Raw genomic sequence first — 14315 nt, 5'->3', positions numbered from 1 at the left:
CTCGTCAATGTTAGTTTTGTTGTTGGCGGTGTTACCACCTGCTGTAATGTATTCTCTGGGCTGAAATAAACTCTTTGGCCAATCTCCATATTAACTGCGAGACACACAACAATCGGAAACCGTTCATGAATTGCAAAAGTAAATATCCTACAAAGCGCTTTATTGCAGTTCACGTATGGACCGTATCGTTTAAGACCATTAAGCGCCATGTTACTTCCCTTGGTGACGTACTTACAAACGTATTTTATAGATTACACCAAACTGCAATACTAAACATTGATATGAGTTTAGAATGTGAATTAGACAACAGTGGAGAATATCCATATCGATCCATATGTTGTCAACTTCGATATTCACTACTCTAAGTTGTATGGTCGTCTGATGAGCTACGACGATGGAGTGGATATCCATCATTTCCAGTTTGCGATTCCGAAAGAAAAGCAAGCGGATAGTGTTTCGTGCATTTATTGTTAGACATATAAACCGAAAAGGGATTGTAGTGCCCGCAAGGTCCATGAACCATATTGCTTTCCACCACTTCATATAATACTGGATCTTTCACACGTAAAGTTTTCACTGAATAATTTTCAATTGTTCAATTCACAACCTGTCGTAAAGCATCGTAAATCGTAATAGTAATAATTTTTCTCTTGAATAGCCGGAATAAAAAAGCAAGCGATCGAGACTGAACTATTCAAATAATTTCCAAATCAAAATATTGAAAAACAAAACAGAAATTGAAAAAAAATGTTTTTGGAAAAAAGTTACTTTTTGGAATTATCCAATTTGCCGACTTTTCATGAAAAGTATAAGATGTTTTTATTTCTAAACCTTCCTTAATCCACAACGAACAACCTCTTAAAATTTCATCAATATTGGTTCAGCCGTTCTCTTAGCGTTACTAACGAACAAACATTCATTCGTTTGTATGAGAAAAAGAAAAGGACTGTTTTTAGGGGTTTTCCGGCAATTATTCGAATAATCCCTAAACCTATCTCTATATATATAAAACCTATACCTATATATATCTATATATATAAAAGAAAGTCGTGTTAGTTACATCACTTATAACTCAAGAACGGCAGAACAGATTTGGCTGAAAATTGGTAGGGAGGTAGCTTAGAGCCAGGAGACGGACATAGGATACTTTTTATCTCTTTATGTCAAAATTTAATACAACTCATAAATACAAAAATTATATTTCAAATCATAAGCATTTGTTCAAAATTCATGTTTGTAAGAATCATTTCAATATTTCATTTCTTCAAAAAAAAAAAAAAAAACAATAAAAACAACCTTACATCTTCGTCTATATAAATATGTATGTATGTAAAAATGAATCGCCAAAATGTATGTACGCTCATAACTTTAATACGACTGAACGAAATTTGATAATTCTTTTTTTAAAATATTCGTTTAGGTTCAGGAATTATTCGAATAATTGCCGGAAAACCCCTAAAAACAGTCCTTTTCTTTTTCTCATACAAACGAATGAATGTTTGTTCGTTAGTAACGCTAAGAGAACGGCTGAACCAATATTGATGAAATTTTAAGAGGTTGTTCGTTGTGGATTAAGGAAGGTTTAGAAATAAAAACATCTTATACTTTTCATGAAAAGTCGGCAAATTGGATAATTCCAAAAAGTAACTTTTTTCCAAAAACATTTTTTTTCAATTTCTGTTTTGTTTTTCAATATTTTGATTTGGAAATTATTTGAATAGTTCAGTCTCGATCGCTTGCTTTTTTATTCCGGCTATTCAAGAGAAAAATTATTACTATTACGATTTACGATGCTTTACGACAGGTTGTGAATTGAACAATTGAAAATTATTCAGTGAAAACTTTACGTGTGAAAGATCCAGTATTATATGAAGTGGTGGAAAGCAATATGGTTCATGGACCTTGCGGGCACTACAATCCCTTTTCGGTTTATATGTCTAACAATAAATGCACGAAACACTATCCGCTTGCTTTTCTTTCGGAATCGCAAACTGGAAATGATGGATATCCACTCCATCGTCGTAGCTCATCAGACGACCATACAACTTAGAGTAGTGAATATCGAAGTTGACAACATATGGATCGATATGGATATTCTCCACTGTTGTCTAATTCACATTCTAAACTCATATCAATGTTTAGTATTGCAGTTTGGTGTAATCTATAAAATACGTTTGTAAGTACGTCACCAAGGGAAGTAACATGGCGCTTAATGGTCTTAAACGATACGGTCCATACGTGAACTGCAATAAAGCGCTTTGTAGGATATTTACTTTTGCAATTCATGAACGGTTTCCGATTGTTGTGTGTCTCGCAGTTAATATGGAGATTGGCCAAAGAGTTTATTTCAGCCCAGAGAATACATTACAGCAGGTGGTAACACCGCCAACAACAAAACTAACATTGACGAGTTTTTTTCTCAACTTTCGTCAGTGATCCGCTTACGAGAACATTGCTCTATTTGAAAATACCTTGCATTCATGGAATGCATCGTCGAAGAAATAGTTACGCTGAAAGCAAGACCGAACAGTAGATGGACATTCAGGTGTGTTCTCAACTAATGCATTAGGATGAATTTACACAACCCACCCAAAAAACGATGATTGCTTCTACCTTCGGTTGCTACTGATTAATGTACGCGGCGTATTGCGTACTGTGAATGGTATGGTGTGTGCAATTACAATTGCTGGAACACGATAATCAGTGGAAACAAATGTTGGACGATGCGATAGCTACTTCGAATGCCACTGAAGTTCCCACACTTTTCGCGATAATCATTTCACCATATCAGCCTTTAAATCCGCGTCAATTATGAGATACGAACAAAAATGACATTGTCGAAGACATTTTACATCGTATTCGCTAAAAATTGGAAATGGGTCAATTCCGGTTGATGCTTCCGATGGTTTGATATCAATTCCATCTGCGGTTTATCAATTCACGAAAGATGAACTCATCACCAATCTTCGGACATTGGCCAAATTATCTTAACTATGATTCCTTAAATGCACGCGCAATATTAACTGCCAAAAAATACAGATGTTCTTGACTTAAACTGGAAGATTAAAAGTCAAATTCCGGAAGACTTGCGCTCATACAAATCGACCGATCGTCTTTCCATTGAAGACGTCGTCGTGAATTATCCAGTGGAGTTTCTAAATTCTTTGGAGAGGCTTGGTATGCCACCGCATCATTTGCGTCTCAAAGTTTGATCTGTCGTTATTATGTTTTGCAATCTTCAAGCGCCGAAACTATGTAATGGAACCCGACTGATTGTGACGCAGCTATCGAATACAAAGGGCTGAATGCTTGATTCAACGAATTTCTTTGAGTTCCAACGATTTGCCATTTCAGTTTCCAGCGAAAATTGCATTTGAGATGACACTCAACAGGACACAAGGATAGTCGCATAGTGTGTGCAATAAGTTTGGAAATTCTATGTTTTTCACACGGCCAGATATACGTGGCGTGCACACGAGTTGGAAAGCAATCTTTTCTGTACACCGGAACAGAAACCAAAAAATTTTGTTTATCAAGCCGCGTTACATTGAAAAAAAAAAAAATGAAATGATAAATTCAACTTTCTTTTCATTTCAAAACACATAATTTCACGCAGGACAACGGCTGCGGGGATAGCTAGTATATATATAAATGATCAGCACGATGAGGTGAGTCGATTTAGCCATGTCCATCGATATGTATAAACGAACTAGTCCGTGAGTTTTTGAGAAGTCAAGATGCAATTTTACAAACTTTATTTTCACCCCAAGAAGCTGCTCATTGGTAGAAACTGCCGTTATCGGACCTCTATTGCATACATCTGCCATATAAATCGAGCGATCGGAGTACACAGCTTGTATGGGAAGCTTTCACGAAATATTTTAACCAAATTCGACATGGATTATTATCTAAAACGTAGGTGCAAACTGGGTCAAACCACGTCAAGTGGTCCATGAAAATTTCACGAAATCACCGATTTTGAAAATGAGCAATTCATTAGGAAGGGGACTAGATGCATACCCCGTGATATAAATATTTCGTCAAAATTCTTTTTTTTTTTTGTTAAAGTTATTGAAGTTTGCAAATTAGAGTACAATGAAATTGTTAAATTATTTTCTCATAAACTACTGGAGAAAAATGTTCGTGCTGCATTATAGATATGTTTTCACGATCCAATTGTTTAAATATAATATTTTCATAATTTTTTGTTAAAGAATTGAAAATTTGCATGTGTTTTTCACGAGGTTTGACCCAGTTAACTTGTTGTATGGAAAACTTTTTCGTTTGTGCAGATATACTCACGAAATTTGGCTGAAGCTGAGTTGTATTATGAATTGATTTCGGTAAGCTGCGTGTGACATATTTAAATGTGTATTCAAGTCTAGAATCCTGAATATCGAGCTTTTTTGATGGTTGAGTATAACACCATAATTAATGAGTTTATTTCATATGATACCCTATTATAGGTACATATATTACTAACTTTTTAGCGTGCCTGATCTTAGTATCGACTCCCATTTACCATATCCATAAAATATTGTTCATAAAACGCATGTATGAGTATAGAAGACATATAAATAAGAGCTCTTAAAATTATTCCAGTAATCTGAATATGAATTATTCGAACACCCGGTTTGTAACTGTTCATCTGTAAAGTTTATATAAACTTATATAGGCACACATGTACGTAGAAAAAATTAGTAAAAGCTGAACGTTTAACATAGTATGAATAGTCGACAAAGAACGGTTAATCGAATAGTCTACGACCTACGATATCCGGATATTGCAATCCGAATATTATTATTCCAATAATTCTCTTATAGAACCATGTCATATATAAAATTTTTTATATATATGTAAGTTATATTTTAATTTTCATTATTATTAAGATGCGTTGCTCGTTAGTAAGTCTATTCATGATGAAATGTCAAAGCATACTGAGCATCTTTCTCTTTGACACCATGTCTGAAATCCCACGTGATCTGTCAAATACTAATGCATGAAAATCCTAACCTCAAAAAAATCACCCGTTACTTTGCCATTATTATCGAAAACACATTTTATTTATTAAGAGAAACTTTAATAAGGGGAAATGAAACATGCACGACAAAACCAACAAAATATAACCGATAATATAACCGGTAAATGCTTGCTTTCAGGTGAAGCTCTCAGGGACAGTTGCGATTCCACCAAACAATAACAGCAATGAATCGAACAATAATACCGAAATGGAAGTAGCCAACAAAACCGATAGTAAATTATAAAAATATTCTTTTTATTTTCTTAATTTTAATACACTAATTATAAAATAAATATGTATTTAAACTTTTAGGTGACACTATCAATAGTTTAGAACAAACTAAATTGGATAACATCAGTTCGGAAAAATTGGCGCAGTTTAAATTCAAAGATGACTATATAGAGCAAGAGAGTTCAGCTCACTTTACTGATGGGGATGAAATAGAGATGTGCCGTTCTGTAAGGAAGTTAATATATCCGCATAGGGCAATGTCCAAGAATTCAGAGTGGCTAACGATCTTACAAACTGCCGTAAATAAGCAAGGAGTTTATGTGGAGCAGTGTGTGTAAGTCAAGATTTAGACCAAACTTTGAGGAACTCGTCCGGTTAAATTTTAAATTCATAGAAATTTAAAGCTAAGCTCTTAATTCGCAATAAAGACATAATAACTGAAGCTATTATGATATTTGTTAAAATTATAATTTACTTTGCAGTGAAGACGGTGAAAAATGCAAATTTGATGAAGTTTTCCCAGTGGGCTATAGCACAAGTTGCGTCCAGCGCTACACCTATCGGCCGATGGTAGCACTCGTGAATGGCGAATTGAAGGAGGAACACATAAAATTACCACATTCATGCAAATGCGTATTAAAATTGAATTTGGGAAAACAATGAAGTCTATATTGAAAATGATATACACTCCTGTGGACTTTGGAATTGACAACGGTTTATGATTGTGATTAACTTTCTTTACATATACTATACATATACCATACATATACCATACATATACTATACATAGATATACTCGTAATCGAAAAAAACTAATTTTGTGTAAATATCGTATACTCATTTTATAAGTACATATATCATAGTGGGGTAGTTTTAGTTTTCTGGTACAAATAAAAACAAATTCGAATCAATTATAAAGTTGTAATATTTATACAATTATGTATCACGAAAGCTGTAAAATGAGTTTAGTTTAAATCTATTTACAGAACAAGTAAGAAGAAATAAGTTCGGTTGCAAATGAAAAGTTTACACTTTTATGGTAAAAATTCATTATTCTACGAAATTGCAAAATTTTAAATGGATTACAATAAAATTTGATATTTTATTATAATAAGTTATAGTTTCATTGCTATATAGTATTTTATTTGGCGTCAGCTCAAATTATATTAGTATAAATTTTAAATGAAATACTACTATGACCAAAAAGTAGTAAGACTCAGTTCATAATTTTAAAATTCTTATTTTATTTTTCAAAATATGTTTCAAAGTAATCCCCTTTGGCCACAATAAAAATGTGCCAAGTTTTCTCCAATCGTCGAAACAGTTGTTAAAGTCAATTTCCGGAATAGTCTTCAATGAGCATAGCGATACACGTTAATGACTTCAATTGACTCCAAGCGGTTTCTCCGGAGCAGACATTTTATTTAGATTCCTTAGCCTTAGTTACACGAAGATAAATCAGGCGAATGCGCCTCTATGTACTCGTATATTGCATAATTTTGGGGAAAACTTACGAAGAATCAATGCAGTATGTAACGGTGCATTATCGTGGTGCAAAAATCAATAGTTGTGGGTCTATAATTTCGGCCTCTTGTTACATATAGCTTCGTGTACACAACGCATCACATTCAAATAGTACTCCTTGTTGACAGTTTGACCAGTTGGAAGGAGCCCGTAGTGCACCTCGAAAAAAAATAAAAAATTGTCAATATAACCTGGATTTTTGGTTTTTTTGGCTTTGGCTCATTTTTGCCACAATATTCGGCCGATTGATAGTCTGTTTCCGGATCGTATATAAAAATCCAAGAGTCATTGCCATCCTGGTAGCTGAAAAGCATTATTTCACAGACGTTAGCGCTATGCCGTTTTCGAAAAATTTTAGAGATTTTGGAATCAATCGTGCTTTCACTTTTCCTAGGTTGAAGTGATATTTCAAAAGGTTTTCACTGATCCTTTCCATATTCCAACGATACCAGTAAGATCTTTGACTGTTAATCGTCGAATCTCAAGCAGCAGATCTCTTATTTTATTGACGTGTTGATCATCAGTTGATGTTGACGGCCTCAAGCCTATTTAAATAATTTGTACCTATCAAAAACACTTGCTCGCGAGGAATAACATTGGTTAGCACATCATTTGTGACATGAAAATTCTTAGGTGTTTCTAATGCAGCTTGATACCCTGAAGTCAAATCTGAAAACAGATTTTTTGTATCACCCACAGATATTCTGTAACCTGCGGGCTTAGATTTCATCTCATATTTCCATACGATCAGGGATTTATTCGGCATCGGTTCTGCCTGCTTGTTTGAAGTAAGTTCGTATTTTAGTATCATTTTATTTAAAAAAATTTACCAGTAGACTAACGGTGTCCGAATCGGTTACATGTTCTATGTTTGGATAGCAAATTGTTTTTGAGTTCACATTCTTCTACATTTTTGAAATTACTGTGTCTAAGATTTTTAGGTACAATGCCTAGGCAATGCGTAAATAGTGCCAACCGTTTTTGTTATGTATGCGGAGAACTAACATTTAAATCGCAAAAACGTAATTTTACTCTGCTTGTGCTAAAAGCTCAGGAACTGCATTTTGCTGTTAAAGTTGGGGACCGAGACAAAGAATGGACCCCTCATATCTGTTGTAAAACTTGTGTAACATTGTTAATAGCTTGGTTAAAAGGTTAAAATCGTAAAATGCCCTTTGAAGTGTCAATGGTTTGGAGAGAACCTAAAGACCATGTTACAGACTGCTATTTTTACCTCAGGAATATTAAAGGTCTTGGACCGAAGTCGAAACATACAGTTAAGTACTGTAATTTAGCATCAGCTTTAAGGCCTGTCAACACAATGAACAACTTCCTATTCCAAAAGCACCAGAATCTTTGAGTCTCGATGAAGGACGAGAATCGACTAGCTCTTCAAGTGATGTTACAGAAAACGCAAAGGAAATGACAACCGATCCTTTATTTGATTTACCAGGATGTTCAACAGTGCCGTATCTAATTTCACTTAATGGCTTAGTTCGAGATCTAAGCCTTTCAAAATTGCAGTCCGAACCTTTAGCATCTGGACTAAAAGGGTGGAACCTTTTCGCTCCGGGACAAAAAAGTATTACCACCACCTTTGCATATTAATTTGGTTTTAATGACGAATTTTGTTAAGGCAATGGACAGAAATGGAAAAGTGTTCTTGTATGTGAAACAAAAATTTCCAAAAGTCAGTGAAGCAAAAATTAAGAAGGGCATATTTGTGGGTTCGCAAATAAGAGCACTAATGAACTAAACAAACAAACTAAAACATTTCAGGAAATCCTCAATGAAATACGAGCCTGGAGTGCCTTTAAGAGCGTTGTTAAAATTTTTCTTGGGAATGTGAAAGCTGACAATTACAAGTGACTGAACTACTTACTGCCTATAAAAAATGGCTTGCAACATGTCTTTTGCCGATCACTGCTGGACATTGTTAAGGGATACTCCAAAAACAAAATATCGCCGAAAAACATAGACAGTAACATTAACAAAAATACACATAGGTGAAAGAAGAAATCTGTAGCTACAAGCCGCGTTCCAAAGTAAACAGGACTTAAAGAAAACAGAAAAAATGGGGTTTTCGACAAAATCATTTCATTTTATTCAAAATAGTCTCCTTTTGCTTCAGTACAGCTCCATGCGCGATTTTTTGGGTTTCGGCTCGTCCGGTGCCTTCCATTCAACACTCTGGCATATCGTTTCGGGACCATATTGGAAATACCACTTTTCGTCACCAATCAAAATTTTGTAAAGGAAGTTTTTGTTCTTTTTGACCTCTTTAATGATGTCCTTAGAATGAGCAATTTTTGGTCGTCAGTCAATTTGTGCGGAACAAACCGTGCACACACCTTTCCTAAGCCCAAATGTTCAGTCAAAATGCGATAAATCGATGTTTTTGAGATGTTCAATTCCATTTCCATGAAATTCAATGATGATTTCGGCTGATTTTTGATGAATTCACGCACAGTTTCAGTGGAATTTCCGGCTTTCGATTGGCCCACATGTTGATCGTCATTTATGTCCTCACGACCACTTTGAAAACGTTGAAACCACTCGTGCACTCTGCTACGGGATAGGCAATCATCGCCATAAACTTGTTTCATCAATTAAAACGTTTCGGTAAAAGTTTTACCAATTTTAAAACAAAATTTAATGTTGGCTCTTTGTTCGGAGCTAATTTTCGCACCGATAACACGAACATACTGACAATTAAATCGCAATAACTTCACTTCCAATCAATGAAATGTCATGGACAATCGATAAAGATAGCTTATTCTAACGCATTAGTCGACATATAGATGGCGTCACCAGGGGCCGCTAGATTCAAAATATCCTGTTTACTTTGGAAGATACCTTTCATTTTAAGCCCATAGTAGGGTATCTTTCTCGATTAGTTTTAGGTGATAGGAACAACCGTTATTTGAACTAAACTATTATACACTGTGGCAAGAAAATATTAATGTCGTAACTAAAATCTTGGATCTGTTAGTTTGAAAAATTGTTGAGTCCAGTGTTTGCAAAAAATTTCGCGAATAAGATCACCTTGATTGTTCGTTTTGTTCAATGTGTTGAAGAACAGTTAAACAAAGATCGTTTAATACATTTATATGTTAATTGCACCAGAAGTTCTTCACTTTCGAATTCGTGTTTGTCGAATTCAGACATAAATAGTGTAGCAATGTAAATGTGATTACTGTATTATGTTGCATCGTTACCTTATTTTAATGTTACTTGAATAAGCAACCCTGATGTAATTTTTAAACTTGTAACTGGCGACATGAAAGTGAGAAAAAATAAAGAAGAGTCAGTTCGGACACAACCACGAAACGAATCGGTTCCTACAATAGTTCAGAATTGACTGATTGTTGTAACAATTAATGTTTTTTCGAACTACTAAGAACAATTTTGGTGACTATCGATCAATATATCTTGATATTTCCATAGATCCATTTATATTAGTGTTGTCGTTAATTTTTCATTAAAATTGTTGGAGGAAACAATTCAATAGCATTATTCCAACATAAATCTTACTTATCATCAATTCTGTAGAACTAATCGACTGCGATTATGACCGAAAGGTCTTTTGAAACTATAATAACGGCAGAACGCCCTCAACGGAACTCATCCCGAAATAGAATGTCTCACACATAAAATTTCCCAAATTACTGTCATATGTAACACTAACGTCTTATAATCAAAGTTCAATAGCCCTTTTACAATTGTCAAACATTTATGCAGGAAAGTGTCCTTGCACACTCAAACCCATACGTCGTAGGTCAAGTCTCATTAAATTAAAATAAGTAAGGTAGTGTTAAATTTGACTGCAAATAAGACCGTTTGGATATCCCATATGCACTGATAAAGTAGCGTATCAGTGTGTGGTGTACTAAAAACTTCTTACATATTTATAGTACATATTTTACTAAAAAAACAGCAATCCGTTTTCGATCTATAAAACATGACTAAAAAGTACAACCAGAGTCAAACGTAAGAAGTAGGTAGTTAAGATGTTTGGAGTGTATTCGAGGAGTCATAAATCTAGGGAACGGATCAGGTCACAGAACAACATCGAAATTGTACGAAAAATGTCTTAAGCGAAGCTTTGGTTAACTTAAGTTTTATTTTACCGAAGTATTTTATTTACCCTCAAAATATTTTCAGTAAGTAATATATATATGTATATAATGTTCTATAATTTTTTATTTACTATTTTACTTTCTTATTTGGTTTCTTCTCCCGTCTAGCATGCAGCTTTTGCGGCTATTCGAAATTTGATATTCAAATACTTTAATTAAAATTCAGAGTTAGTTAAAACCCTGTAAATTAATCTGTCTATGTAGTGTACGTATAGTAAGTCTAGAGCATGACAAAAATACACTTCCTTGAAAATGTGCTCGAGTTAACTTATTTGTTCGATTTATTTTCTACTGGCCTTTTCATGAGGATGTCTTCATATTTCTTTAGATCCACACCGAAATTTCCTATATGGTCAATTAGATTATGACAATTGCTGTTGTCCTTTAAGAAATGTTGATTTTATAGTTCATTGCCACTCACTAATTTTCTCAGCTTATTAATAAGTAATTATTTCCTATGTTGAGGTAATTCTTAAAATAACGGCACATGTGAGTTGAATCCGTGCATGCTTTCTATACCCTTCTACGAGGGTTTCATTATATTTATTACTTCCCACTTTGTCAATCGATTTGAGTGCTCTTTTAAGTTCAAGGAATTTTTAAGGATGGCAAGTAAATCAATAAAGAAAATAGATATTAGGCAAAATAAATTTGATTTCCCTATTGACATACGCAAGTGAAAAAAATACAAACTCATATACTTATCTCCTCCTACACATGTGTGAGTTTGCCAATCAACACACAACTAGTTGAATCACTCAATAGTTTCGATATTTAAAAAATAATAATATCGAGTTATAAAAAGATATTATTCTATACATTTACTTACATAATATCAGATCAAGAAATTTATACTTAAAATACATTTCGATAAAGTACTCTATTCCTCGATAATCCTCTTGTGTTTTGTTTAAAAATAGTAATTTCTTGATGTTTTTAGCCTTTAGTGCTGTCCTCCTATCAGATGCTATCAATTCAGTCTGGTTAAACGTTGTCTTCGACCTTGTAAATTTAAAATTAATTAACGTGATATTCATTTATATTCGCTCTGGGCAGACTAATGGTTCCGATTTTATGTATGAGTAAGTATACATTGTGGCAGAAAGTACTCGGAATTGCAAGTAAAACGAAAATATTTTATTAATCATCAATATTTATTTCGAATCCCAACCAGATTTTTCGAAACATTTTTCATGAGCACTTTTTGGGATCGCCCTCTGCTCCTTCAGCGAACTTTGTTTTGTCACTTCGATCGACTGTAAACGGGTTCCACGGTGCGGCAATTTCAGTTTGGGGAACAAGATAATTCACAAAAAGCCAAGTCGGTTCGATCCGATGGTATAAAATCCATAAATGGTTCATCCACAATTCCGACCTTTTTCGACGGATGTTCCAACCCAAACGCCTCAATGCGGTTAAATAGAACTCTCTATTGACCGTTTATAATATTTTCTTCAGTTGAAAAGGTCGAAGGTCGTCCAGAATGAGACATATCTTCAACAATCTTTCCACCGTCTTTGAAGGCTTTGTACTTACTACTTGTAAGCTTGTGTCTTTGATGAAAATGAATCACCGTAAGCCTTTTCCGAAATTCGCAACGATTCCCCACACGAAAATTGTTTAGAAATCCTAAATTCGAGGCAAATTCTTTGTTCGATATTTTTATGCATTGTAAAAATCACAACGCATTACTGAGGTGTATCGGCTTAAACAGCTGCTGTAAATAAATAGGTTGACAGATCACGCTCGTATTTGGCATAGTAATTAAGGGCAGTCCTACCAACTTAGCAAAATATTTTTTAAATTTCATTAACACTGGGAATTTAATTACAATTTTATTCTCAAAACTAAGAAGATGTACTAAAATGTTCTTAACACGTTCTACCTGGCGTGGATCACTGGTGGTCAACGGGCACTGAGCTTATCTGGCGGCCACCGGTGGTTCACAGGCAAATTCATTTATCTTTACATTTACAACTTGACACAGTGTACAGAAACACAGATATAGAAACAAAGGCTTACTGCGGAACAACGCTTTCAAATCGTGCAAATTGATTACCGAAATAATAGTGCGTCCAATATTAGATCGACATTATCATACAACAGAGTGTTTAATTTGAGCAATACGGGTGGTTTCGCACCACATAAACTCTAGTGAATAACGCGCATACTCAGAGACGCTATTACAGTTAATGGGGAACACTATAAAGCCATGATTAATGACTTTTCGTGTCTGAATTGGAGAATGTTGATGTGAACGACCTTTGATTCCAATAAGACGACGCTGCATGCAATACAACTAACGAAATAATCATTTATTAAAGGAAACTTTTGCTGAGCGAGTTTCTCAAGTTGTGAGGCCCACAGTTTGTTGCATCGGAGATCGTGCACCGTTGTCTCAGTTTTTGTGGGTTTATGTGAAGTTGTTAATTATGTTGTTTTCGGTTTCACTAATAACTTATCCTTACTTGCTTTTATGATCTTAGTGCGTACTGGTAAGCCAAGTGACAAATTTAGTGATAAAATTAGTCTTTTAATACATGAATATATATTTTATTCAAACATATTTATAAGCAATGTAAATATGTTCTTTAAAAAAATGTATATGTACTCGTGTACTCAGAATTTTGAAAAGAACGTTAATAACTATTGTATTTCATAAATACATGACTGCAGGATCTAAATGCCGACTTGTTGCTTTCAAAAACTTTCTGAATACGACATTTTATCAAAGTCCGCCTCTTTGTTCGCCATAACCCTTCAAATGTAACGGGTGATTTTTTTGAGGTTAGGATTTTCATGCATTAGTATTTGACAGATCACGTGGGATTTCAGACATGGTGTCAAAGAGAAAGATGCTCAGTATGCTTTGACATTTCATCATGAATAGACTTACTAACGAGCAACGCTTGCAAATCATTGAATTTTATTACCAAAATCAGTGTTCGGTTCGAAATGTGTTTATCGACAAATTTTGTTCAGCGATGAGGCTCATTTCTGGTTGAATGGCTACGTAAATAAGCAAAATTGCCGCATTTGGGGTGAAGAGCAACCAGAAGCCGTTCAAGAACTGCCCATGCATCCCGAAAAATGCACTGTTTGGTGTGGTTTGTACGCTGGTGGAATCATTGGACCGTATTTTTTCAAAGATGCTGTTGGACGCAACGTTACGGTGAATGGCGATCGCTATCGTTCGATGCTAACAAACTTTTTGTTGCCAAAAATGGAAGAGCTGAACTTGGTTGACATGTGGTTTCAACAAGATGGCGCTACATGCCACACAGCTCGCGATTCTATGGCCATTTTGAGGGAAAACTTCGGACAACAATTCATCTCAAGAAATGGACCCGTAAGTTGGCCACCAAGATCATGCGATTTAACGCCTTTAGACTATTTTTTGT

The sequence above is a fragment of the Bactrocera dorsalis genome, chromosome 2, assembly GCF_023373825.1.
Source record: "Bactrocera dorsalis isolate Fly_Bdor chromosome 2, ASM2337382v1, whole genome shotgun sequence".
Classification (NCBI taxonomy): Eukaryota; Metazoa; Arthropoda; class Insecta; order Diptera; family Tephritidae; genus Bactrocera; species Bactrocera dorsalis.
This window is presented reverse-complemented; position numbering follows the sequence as displayed.